Genomic DNA, 13,056 nt, shown 5'->3' on the forward strand with positions numbered 1-13,056 from the left:
CAGAATCAGCGTGATCTCAGAATCAGCGTGATTCGTTGAAGCGTTCCAGAGTTATAACCTCATAAAGTGACAGTGGTCAGAATTGCAAAAATTGGCTCGGTCATTAAGTACCAAATTGGCTCTGTCACTAAGGGGTTAAAAACATCTGGAACTTTCTCTTGCAGTATAATCACAATTAAAGCCTTTTTTCTCAGCATAATAATAATCAGAACTACTCTTGGCAACATAATCACATATATAGCCCAGCCACCATAACCCCTTTACCCTCCAAGATGGTCTGCTGTTATGATCCGGTGACCTTGGAGCTGCATGAGAACTTTCACTGGAGAAAGTGGCCACTATACTGACCGCAAACCTGAACTTAACACCGCAACTAGAAGTAGCCGTGGAGTGTACTGTTATGACCTGGTGGTCAGGACAATAATGGACCTGGTGGTTAAGAGCACACGGAATGACCTGATAGTTACTGATAATAAAGGAAGAGCTCTGGGACGTGGGAACTCTGCTGACCGCAATCCCTAATCCTATCACACACACTAGAAATAGCCGTGGATTGCTCCTAATGCTCCCTATGCAACTCGGCACAGCCTAAGGAACTAGCTAGCCCTGAAGATAGAAAAATAAAGCCTACCTTGCCTCAAAGAAATTCCCCAAAGGAAAAGGCAGCCCCCCACATATAATGACTGTGAGTAAAGATGAAAATACAAACACAGAGATGAAATAGATTTAGCAAAATGAGGCCCGACTTACTGAACAGACTGAGGATAGGAAAGGTTGCTTTGTGGTCAGCACAAAAACCTACAAAAAGACCACGCAGAGGGCACAAAAAGACCCTCCGCACCGACTCACGGTGCGGAGGCGCTCCCTCTGCGTCCCAGAGCTTCCAGCAAGCAAGACAACAATAAAAATAGCAAGCTGGACAGAAAAATAGCAAACCAAAGAAAAACAAGCAGGAACTTAGCTTCTGCTGGGAAGACAGGTCACAAGAACGATCCAGGAGTGAACTAGACCAATACTGGAACATTGACAGGTGGCATGGAGCAAAGATCTAAGTGGAGTTAAATAGAGCAGCCAGCTAACGAATCAACCTCGTCACCTGTGGAAGGAAACTCAGAAACACCCACCAGAGGAAGTCCATGGACAGAACCAGCCGAAGTACCATTCATGACCACAGGAGGGAGCCCGACAACAGAATTCACAACAGTACCCCCCCCTTGAGGAGGGGTCACCGAACCCTCATCAGAGCCCCCAGGCCAACCAGGATGAGCCAAATGAAAGGCACGAACCAGATCGGCAGCATGAACATCAGAGGCAAAAACCCAGGAATTATCTTCCTGACCATAACCCTTCCACCTGACCAGGTACTGGAGTTTCAGTCTCGAAATACGAGAATCCAAAATCTTCTCCACCACATACTCCAACTCCCCCTCAACCAACACCGGGGCAGGAGGATCAACGGATGGAACCACAGGCGCCACGTATCTCCGCAATAACGACCTATGGAACACATTATGGATGGCAAAAGAAGCAGGAAGGGCCAAACGAAATGACACAGGATTGATAACCTCAGAAATCTTATACGGACCAATGAAACGAGGCTTAAACTTAGGAGAGGAAACCTTCATAGGAACATAACGAGATGACAACCAAACCAAATCCCCAACACGAAGTCGGGGACCCACACAGCGCCGGCGGTTAGCGAAACGTTGAGCCTTCTCCTGGGACAATGTCAAATTGTCCACCACATGAGTCCAAATCTGCTGCAACCTATCCACCACAGTATCTACACCAGGACAGTCCGAAGACTCAACCTGCCCTGAAGAGAAACGAGGATGGAAACCAGAATTGCAGAAAAACGGCGAAACCAAAGTAGCCGAGCTGGCCCGATTATTAAGGGCGAACTCAGCCAATGGCAAAAAGGACACCCAATCATCCTGATCAGCAGAAACAAAGCATCTCAGATATGTTTCCAAAGTTTGATTAGTTCGTTTGGTTTGGCCATTAGTCTGAGGATGGAAAGCCGAGGAAAAAGACAAATCAATGCCCATCCTAGCACAAAAGGATCGCCAAAACCTCGAAACAAACTGGGAACCTCCGTCAGAAACGATGTTCTCCGGGATACCATGTAAACGAACCACATGCTGGAAAAATAATGGCACCAAATCAGAGGAGGAAGGCAATTTAGACAAAGGTACCAAATGGACCATCTTAGAAAAGCGATCACAAACCACCCAAATGACCGACATCTTTTGAGAGACGGGGAGATCCGAAATAAAATCCATAGAAATATGCGTCCAGTGCCTCTTCGGGACCGGCAAGGGCAAAAGCAACCCACTGGCACGAGAACAGCAGGGCTTAGCCCGAGCACAAGTCCCACAGGACTGCACAAAAGAACGAACATCCAGTGACAAAGACGGCCACCAAAAGGATCTAGCCACCAAATCTCTGGTACCAAAGATTCCAGGATGCCCAGCCAACACTGAACAATGAATCTCAGAGATAACTCTACTAGTCCATCTATCAGGGACAAACAGTTTCTCCGCTGGGCAACGGTCAGGTCTATAAGCCTGAAATTTTTGCAGCACCCGCCGCAAATCAGGGGAGATGGCAGACAAAATTACCCCCTCTTTGAGAATACCCGCCGGCTCAGGAACACCCGGAGAGTCAGGCACAAAACTCCTTGACAGGGCATCAGCCTTCACATTCTTAGAGCCCGGAAGGTACGAAACCACAAAATCAAAACGGGAGAAAAATAACGACCATCGAGCCTGTCTCGGATTCAACCGTTTGGCAGACTCAAGATAAGTCAAATTCTTGTGATCTGTCAAGACCACCACGCGATGCTTGGCTCCTTCAAGCCAATGACGCCACTCCTCGAATGCCCACTTCATGGCCAACAACTCACGATTACCAACATCATAATTACGCTCAGCAGGCGAAAACTTTCTAGAAAAGAAAGCACATGGCTTCATCACCGAGCCATCAGAACTTCTTTGCGACAAAACAGCCCCTGCTCCAATCTCAGAAGCATCAACCTCAACCTGAAACGGGAGCAAAACATCTGGCTGGCACAACACAGGGGCAGAAGAAAAACGACGCTTCAACTTCTGAAAAGCCTCTACAGCTGCAGAAGACCAATTGACCACATCAGCACCCTTCTTGGTCAAATCAGTCAACGGTTTAGCAACACTAGAAAAATTAGCGATGAAGCGCCGATAAAAATTAGCAAAGCCCAGGAACTTTTGCAGGCTCTTCACAGATGTCGGCTGAGTCCACTCAGAGTTTGTCTACAAGAAGGGGATGAGCAGATTGTATTTCCTAAGGAAACTGAGGTCTTTTAATGTGTGTAGCAAAATGTTAGAAATGTTCTACCAATCTGTGGTGGCAAGTGCCATCTTTTTTGCAATCACGTGCTGGGGTAGTAGTGTGCGGGCCTCTGATGCTAATAAGCTGAATAAGATTATTAAGAAGGCAAGTTCTGCTGTCGGCTGTAATCTGGACTCTTTTGGGGAGGTAGTGGAGAAAAGAACTCTGAAAAAGTGTGTGGCAATTATGAACAATAATGCACATCCACTATATGAGCTATTCATGAGACAGAAGAGCACCTTCAGTAACCGGCTTATACTTCTGAGGTGTAAGAAGGAAAAATATAGGAAATCGTTTGTGCCAACTGCCATGGGAATGTACAACAATAACACTAGGGTTAAACCACCAAGGTGAATGTCTACTTATTTCTCTACATTTCAGTTCACTCGTTGTGTATGTCCTATTCTAATGTATAATGTATAATGTTCTTCTGTCAACTCCACTGTCATGTCAACTATGTAATTCCTTTATGATTTTTATGAATTAAGTCGTGTTGCTGTGATACCATAATTTCCCACGGGATCAATAAAGTGTATCATATCGTATCGTATCGTATCGTATATGGCCTGGACTTTAACAGGGTCCATCTCGATAGTAGAAGGGGAAAAAATGAACCCCAAAAATGAAACCTTATGAACTCCAAAGAGACACTTTGACCCCTTCACAAACAAGGAATTTGCACGAAGGACCTGGAACACCATTCTGACCTGCTTCACATGAGACTTCCAATCATCTGAAAAGACCAAAATATCATCCAAATACACAATCAGGAATTTATCCAGGGACTCTCGGAAGATGTCATGCATAAAGGACTGAAATACTGATGGAGCATTGGAAAGCCCGAATGGCATAACCAGATACTCAAAATGGCCCTCGGGCGTATTAAATGCTGTTTTCCATTCATCGCCTTGTTTAATATGCACAAGATTATAAGCCCCTCGAAGATCTATCTTGGTGAACCAACTAGCCCCTTTAATACGAGCAAACAAATAAGACAGCAATGGCAAAGGATACTGAAATTTGACTGTAATTTTATTAAGAAGGCGGTAATCAATACAAGGTCTCAAAGAACCATCCTTCTTGGCCACAAAAAAGAACCCTGCTCCTAACGGTGATGACGACGGGCGAATATGGCCTTTCTCCAAGGATTCCTTTATATAACTCCGCATAGCGGCGTGTTCTGGCACAGATAAATTGAACAATCGGCCCTTAGGAAACTTACTACCAGGAATCAAATTAATTGCACAATCGCAATCCCTATGAGGAGGTAGGGCACTGGCTTTGGGCTCATCAAATACATCCCGATAATCCGACAAAAACTCTGGAACTTCAGAAGGAGTGGAAGACGAAATAGACAAAAATGGAACATCACCATGTACCCCCTGGCAACCCCAGCTGGACACAGACATAGATTTCCAGTCCAATACTGGATTATGAACCTGTAGCCATGGCAACCCCAAAACGACCACATCATGCAGATTATGCAACACCAGAAAGCGGATATCCTCCTGATGTGCAGGAGCCATGCACATGGTCAATTGGGTCCAGCTTATTCTTGGCCAAAGGCGTAGCATCAATTCCTCTCAATGGAATAGGATACTGCAAGGGCTCCAAGAAAAAACCACAGCACCTACCATATACCAAGTCCATCAAATTCAGGGCAGCGCCTGAATCCACAAATGCCATAACAGAATATGATGACAAAGAGCAAATCAGAGTAACGGACAATAGAAATTTAGACTGTACCGTACCAATGGTGGCAGACCTAGCGAACCGCTTAGTGCGCTTAGGACAATCGGAGATAGCATGAGTGGAATCACCACAGTAAAAACATAGCCGATTCCGACGTCTGTGTTCTTGCCGTTCAGCTCTGGTCAAAGTCCTATCACATTGCATAGGCTCAGGCCCATGCTCAGATAGTACCGGCAAATGGTGCACAGCTTTACGCTCACGCAAGCATCAATCGATCTGAATGGCCAAAGACATAGACTCATTCAGACCAGCAGGCATGGGAAATCCCACCATGACATCCTTAAGGGCTTCAGAGAGACCCTTTCTGAAGATTGCTGCCAGGGCACATTCATTCCACTGAGTGAGCACAGACCACTTTCTAAACTTCTGACAATATATCTCCGCTTCATCCTGACCCTGACACAGAGCCAGCAAGATTTTCTCTGCCTGATCCACTGAATTAGGTTCGTCATAAAGCAATCCAAGTGCCAGGAAAAACGCATCAACATCACGCAATGCCGGATCTCCTGGCGCAAGGGAAAATGCCCTGTCTTGAGGGTCACCACGTAACAAAGAAATAATGATCTTTACTTGTTGAACAGGGTCACCTGAGGAGCGAGGTTTCAAGGCAAGAAACAATTTACAATTATTTTTGAAATTCAACAACTTAGATCTATCACCAAAAAACAAATCAGGAATTGGAATCCTAGGCTCTGACATCGGATTCTGAACCATAAAATCTTGAATGTTTTGTACCCTTGTAGTGAGATTATCCTTCCAAGAGGACAGATCTTGAATGTCCATGTTTACACCTGTGTCCTGAACCACCCAGAGGTAAAGGGGAAAAGAGAGACAAAACACACTGCAAAGAAAAAAAAATGGTCTCAGAACTTCTCTTATCCCTCTATTGAGATGCATTAGTACTTTGGGCCACGTGTACTGTTATGACCTGGTGGTCAGGACAATAATGGACCTGGTGGTTAAGAGCACACGGAATGACCTGATAGTTACTGATAATAAAGGACGAGCTCTGGGACGTGGGAACTCTGCTGACCGCAATCCCTAATCCTATCACACACACTAGAAATAGCCGTGGATTGCTCCTAACGCTCCCTATGCAACTCGGCACAGCCTAAGGAACTAGCTAGCCCTGAAGATAGAAAAATAAAGCCTACCTTGCCTCAGAGAAATTCCCCAAAGGAAAAGGCAGCCCCCCACATATAATGACTGTGAGTAAAGATGAAAATACAAACAGAGCTGAAATAGATTTAGCAAAGTGAGGCCCGACTTACTGAACAGACTGAGGATAGGAAAGGTTGCTTTGCGGTCAGCACAAAAACCTACAAAAAGACCACGCAGAGGGCGCAAAAAGACCCTCCGCACCGACTCACGGTGCGGAGGCGCTCCCTCTGTGTCCCAGAGCTTCCAGCAAAAAAATAGCAAGCTGGACAGAAAAATAGCAAACCAAAGAAAAACAAGCAGGAACTTAGCTTCTGCTGGGAAGACAGGTCACAAGAACGATCCAGGAGTAAACTAGACCAATACTGGAACATTGACAAGTGGCATGGAGCAAAGATCTAAGTGGAGTTAAATAGAGCAGCCAGCTAACGAATCAACCTCGTCACCTGTGGAAGGAAACTCAGAAACACCCACCAGAGGAAGTCCATGGACAGAACCAGCCGAAGTACCATTCATGACCACAGGAGGGAGCCCGACAACAGAATTCACAACAGTGTACCTAACACACCTAGACACCTCGTCACAGCCGGAGGACTAAATACCCCTAAAGATGGAAATCGGAATACTATCTTGCCTCAGAGAAAATCCCCAAAGGATAGACAGCCCCCCCACAAATATTGGCGGTGAGTCGGAGAGGAAAAAACACAGGCAGAAAAAACAGGATTTAGCACAGGAGGCCACTCTAGCTAGATAGGACAGGATAGGACAGAGTTCTCTGCGGTCAGTATTAAAACCCTTCAAAAAATCCACAGCAGAATATACAAAAAACTTCCTACATCTAACTAAAGATGTAGGAGCGCATATCTGCAACTCCAGTGAATCCTACAAACAGAGCAGGAATAAACTGAAACAAGCACACAGCAGTGTGCCACAGATACAAAAACAAAACACTTATCTTTGCTGAATATGGCAGCAAGCAGGAGAAGCCAGAATGAGATCCAACACTTCACAAGGAACATTGACAGTCAGAATTGTAATTATCCGATACACCTGGCCAGGACTGCGAGTCAGAGACAACTGCATTCCCACCAAAAACCACTGGAGGGAACCCAAGAGCAGAATTCACAACAGTCTGCACGTTAATGACAGGCCAATTTTTACAAATCTGATCAGTGTCACTTTAGGAGGTAATAACTCTGGAACGCTTCCACGTATCCCATCAATTCTGAGAATGTTTTTCGTGACATATTGTACTTTATGTTAGTGTAAAATTTATTTGATATAACTTGCATTTATTTATGAAAAAACTGAAATTTGGCGAAAATATAGAAAATTTTGTACTGCTCAAACTTTGAATTCTTATGCCCTTAAATCAGAGAGATATGTCACACAATATAATTAATAAATAACATTTCCCACATGTCTACTTTACATCAGGGCAAGTTTTGAAAAAAGTTTTTTGTAAGATATAAGGGTTAAAAGTTGACCAGCGATTTCTCATTTTTCCAACAAAATTTACAAAACAATTTTTTTTATGGACCACCTCACATTGGAAGCGAATTTGAGGGGCCTATATGACAGAAAATACCCAAAAGTGAAACCCTGAAGGTGCTCAAAACTAGAGATGACTGAATATGTTTGGAAAGCAATAGCCAAAAAAATTCAGCACGAATATGACACATTCAGATTCATGATCGGAAACACAAGCATTTTTTCTTAAAATCAGGAAAAAACCCAATAAAAAGCGCGTGAAAATAATTGCGTTGCCACTAAAGTATTTTTAGCACTTTGGCTAGGATAGTGGTGGTGTATAATGAGCATGGGGCACATGTTTGATGAGGGTAGGGGTTGGGGAACGCTCAGTGGAGCGGTGTGCTTGTAATTTTTTTTTCTAACTTTTATTTATGCAAATTGCAGCTAGCCAATCAGGGCGCAGGGACCATCCACAATATCCAGACAGAAGGGCTTGTGCTATTGGATGCTGAAATCACATGTCCCTCTCTATATAAAGAGTGAACATCTTGTTTTTGCGCCATTTTGTCAGTATAACAGTGCAGAGAGGCTGCTCGTGACGCTGCTTATGGTCCTGGATGCTGAGAGATTTTAAATACTGCATTTTGCGGACTATAAGACACACTTTTTTCCTCCAAAAATGTGGAGGAAAATGAGGGGTGCGTCTTATAGTCCGGATGTACGATGGGGTACGGTGTGTAGTCTGGCTATGGTGGGGAGGTGGGGGAACGGCATTGGCAGAGCAGCGGGTCACAGGAACCTGGAGCCAGTGGCTGCGGCTAACTCCTGTTTCCGCTGCTAAAGAGAAATGAATATTCACTGCATTCCACGCCCATGGGCATGGAGAGCAATGAATATTCATTTCTCTTTAATAATAGTATCTTGGTATGATTTCCCCCCAAAACCCCGGTCCTGGTATGCATGGCCCCATCCTTATAATTGGCCCCCACCCCATCCCCATTTTAGTATGGATGGCCTTATCAGAAAACATTGAAAAAAACAAACCATTACATTCACCTACCTGGTGTTCCCTCGCAGCGTTCTGCTCTGGTGCCAGCAACTGCTTTATGCTTGTAAGCAGCGCATGACAGGGACGCCATGCGCTGCTCACAAGCAGAGCACAGCTGCTGGAATACTCACTGGGACTGTGCAAACAAAGAGCAGTGACTATTCATTGCTTTTCTGTAGCGCACAGTGTCAGCCACCGGTTTCTGCTGCTGCAGGTGGTCACATGTGTCGCTACGTAAGAGAAATGAATATTCATGGGGCCATGCATACCAGGATAGCGATAGGGCCATGCATACCAGGATAAGGATGGGGCCATGCATACTAGTATAGGGATGACGGTGATCATTCCTGACAGGATACGGATGAGGGACCCATGCATACCAGGATAGGGATGAGGAATCATTGCATACCAGGATAGGTATGAGGGATCCATGCATATCAGGATAGGGATGAGAGATCAATGCATACCAGGATAGGGATGAGGGGGCCATGCATACCAGGGTAGGGATGAGGGGGCCATGTGTATCAGGATGGGGATGAGGGGACTATATATACCAGGACAGGGGATATTAAGTACAGAATTGACCACATTTTTTGCTTCATGATGATAAGATGATTCAGCACGCCATATCTCACCTTGTCATTTAGTGATGGTGAAATTCATCTATGTGCAGAGCTGTTGCAGAGTAACCAAAACTATTTTTTCTGTTACAAACGTGATACAGCACATTATATCCCACCTTCTCATTTTGTGGTGGTGAAATTAAGCTGTGTGCAGAGCTCATGCAGAATAGAAAAAAAAATATTTTTTTCTCTGACAAACGTGATACAGCATTCTAGATCTGAGTTTGAAATTGTTTGGAGCATATATTCTATTGTATACAGGCCTCATTCACAGTTAAACACTTTCTTCTGTTAGTAACATCATACAGCAGGATAGATTCCAGTTTGAAATTGTTTGGAGCCTATCTTCTATGTTAGAGAGGCCTCATCTACACTAAAAAAATATACTTTATTCTGTTACTAACGTGATACAGATAGGGGAGATTTCAGTTTGAAATTGTATGGAGTATATATTGTTTGTTATACAGGCCTTAACCACACGATAAAAATTATTTCTTCTGTTACTACTGTGATCCTATAGTGGAGATCTCAGTGTGAAATTGCTTGGAGCATATCTTCTATGTTGTACAGGCCTTGTCCACACTAAAAAAAACTTTCTTCTGTTAATAACGTGATACAGTAGGGGAGATCTCACTTTGAAATTGTATAGAGCATATCTTCTATGTTATATAGGCCTCATCCACACTTAAAAAATACTTTCTTCTGTTAATAACGTGATTCAGCATGCCATATTTCACCTTGTCATTTAGTGCTGCTGAAATTCAGTTGTGTGCAAAGTAAAAAATCTAATTTTTTGTTTCTAATAATGTGCTCCTACCACACTATCTGAGCAACATGAGTGGGTAAAAGCAAGATCATAGTGGAAGAGGGAATAGGCATGATGTTCAAGGTGTTTGTGGGGTAGATGGTAATGTTACTAAAAATACTAGTGAACCAACACCGTCACGTCCTATCTAAACACAACTGACAACTTATGTTACTGGACAGGCTACTCCAGTCCTTTTCTTTGGCAGCCACACAACAGTACGCCTTGTTGATGAGGGCCCGAAGAAGCATGTGCTCGGGTGGATGGCAAGCGCAGCTTCAAGTGGACTCTCCTTCTCTTCCTCCACCTCAACATCACATGCAGAACATTCCACAGAGGTGGCACCCCAATTACCCATGCTTTCCCCATGTGACAACTCTCCAAATGCCCAACTGACTGTAGGAAACCACAGATGAGTGAGAGCTGTTCACACATTCTCAGCCATGGGCATCAGAAGTGTACTCCAATGATTTACAGTCAAGAGGAGGAAATCATCTGCACTGATGCCCAAAGATGTTTTAGCTTGGATCCTGGGCAGGACAAAATAGGGTGTGAGCAGCATCCTGACCCTCGTCACCAGACATTAAGCCCTGGAGGAAAGGTGATCCTGATGAGACTCATATCTGAGGCTCACGCAAACCTGTACTGTGCTACCAGGGCAGGAAGAGGAGGAGGGTGACTGTCAGGGTGAGGAATGGGATAACACAGAGGATGATGATCAGGTTGTAGATCCCACTTAGTGTGAAGCCAGAGGCATGCAGCTGAGAAGGTCATTTGAGGTGGAAGAGGAAGACGAGGAGTTAACATTGCACACTACGGCGCAGACATGGAGTGATGCAACCACAATGAGCACTGCATCCTCAGCCACAACTGTTGCAAGAAATGTTCGTAGGTCTGCAGCTGGTAGGGCTGGGAAGGGTTGTCTAGCCTGGGCCTTTTTTGACACTGCAAAGGATGAGCCAAATCATGTAATCTGCCAAATTTGCAAGAAAAAACTCAGTAAAGGGAAAAAGTATAATAATTTGACTACCACATGAATGAACCTTAACATGCGCAATGAACATGTGTTACTCTAGCAATCCCACTGTGATAAAATGCAGACTAGCAGATCTCAACAACCAACAGCCGCTCCATCAAACACTTCTGCTGCTTCTTCCTCCTCCTTTGTTACCGTGCCAAGTATTGTCACGCAGGTTTCTGACCGTAGAACCTCTGGTCCTTTACCCACTCCAGTCAGGCTGAGTGAGAGCCTGTCAGCTGTAATGGAAACGGACATGTCTGCTGTTTTTGACCGATCTCAGAGAACGAGCACACCACAACATTATCAATTCACAGTAACATCTCTGCCTGCACCTCTCTCACGGTCCAGCAGTTATTCTGGTTCACAGTACTTTGCCCTCTCTCAGCACTGCAGCCAGCCCTTAGTCCCGCAGTTGTGGTCTTGTAAAAGATTGTTTCCCCTACACATGACAAACCTAAGAGGTTGAACTCCACCATCTCCAATCTGTTGGCCACGGAAATGCTGCCTTTCTGCCTGGTAGATACAGATGGTTTCCAAAAGCTGATCAACATCACCCTTTCCTTGACTAAATCTATGTCTGCCAGGGTGCATTTCACAACAGACACTTGGATGAGTAAGCATGGCCAAGGGCATTAGCCATATGGAGAGACTCGGGAGGGACGGAGCACTATTTGCCTCCTGGAGCACAGATTTTCCTAAAAAATTCGGACTCCATATACAGAGCCCCTAATTGCTAGAAGAGCAGAATCCCCCTCAAGTGACTCCATTTTGGAATTTATACCCCATTGGGAATTTATCTACAGGTGAAATGACGATTTTGATTCCATAGGTGTTTTCCAGAAACAAGCAGCAATGAATGTTGCCTAGTGAAAATTGCAAACTGTTGTTGCAGTGACCAGTAAGCTTTAGTGACCAGTAGATTGTAGTGACCAGGACCTTATAGTGACCAGTACGTTATGCCCAGCTCATTGTTCTGGAGACATGCACCCGTAAGTGAGGAGTGCTCTCATCGCTTCAGAATTGACAAACATGTGGATGCTAAATTTAGGCTTTAGACACATTGGGGCTCAGAATGGAGGAGCATCTGGATTTGGGAGCGGATAATGTGCTGAATTTCTTTTCGTGGGTGAGGAGCCATTTTGCTTTTCCAGACCCTCTGTGCTACCAGTAACATGGAAGCCTCCTATATTTCAGTTAACAGACAACAGACCAGAGTGGGGACTTGTTTTTTTTGGTGGATTGAGTTGAAGCTTTCGTTAGGAACATTTTACATAATGTTTTGAATCACAGTTATCTACACTGAGCAGTTACAGCGGGCTTTCCATCAAAATCTGAGTGACCTGATTCAGATAAAACCCAATATAATGAAGCAGCAGAGTTACTCTGGACTCCATCTGGCCTTTGTTCAGTGGTGTCCTTTTTTTCAGAAGTGGGCAAAACTGTGGCCGACACCGCCGGATCACAGGTCCTATGGCGTCCACTGTCCCTCCATCTGCCTCGTGATAGGGAATCTTCCGATAGGGGTTCCATCTGAGTCACATATTTCATAGATTTTTATGGAAACCCAATGTCAGCACTCAACGCAGAGCACAGGATAAATGTGAGCCGAGCCTTACTGCTATCTTTGGGAGGCAGAATGAACAAATCAACAGCAGGTGAATAATTGGTTTTATTTTTTTTTACGCTGTTCCTTGTGTGGCATAAGTGAAATGGCAACTTTATTCTTTGGGTTGGTGCGATTACAGCTATACCAGATTTATATCTTTATTATGTTTGGCTGCTACCACACACTAAAAAATGCTTTTTAATG

The sequence above is a fragment of the Ranitomeya imitator genome, chromosome 1, assembly GCF_032444005.1.
Source record: "Ranitomeya imitator isolate aRanImi1 chromosome 1, aRanImi1.pri, whole genome shotgun sequence".
Classification (NCBI taxonomy): domain Eukaryota; kingdom Metazoa; phylum Chordata; class Amphibia; order Anura; family Dendrobatidae; genus Ranitomeya; species Ranitomeya imitator.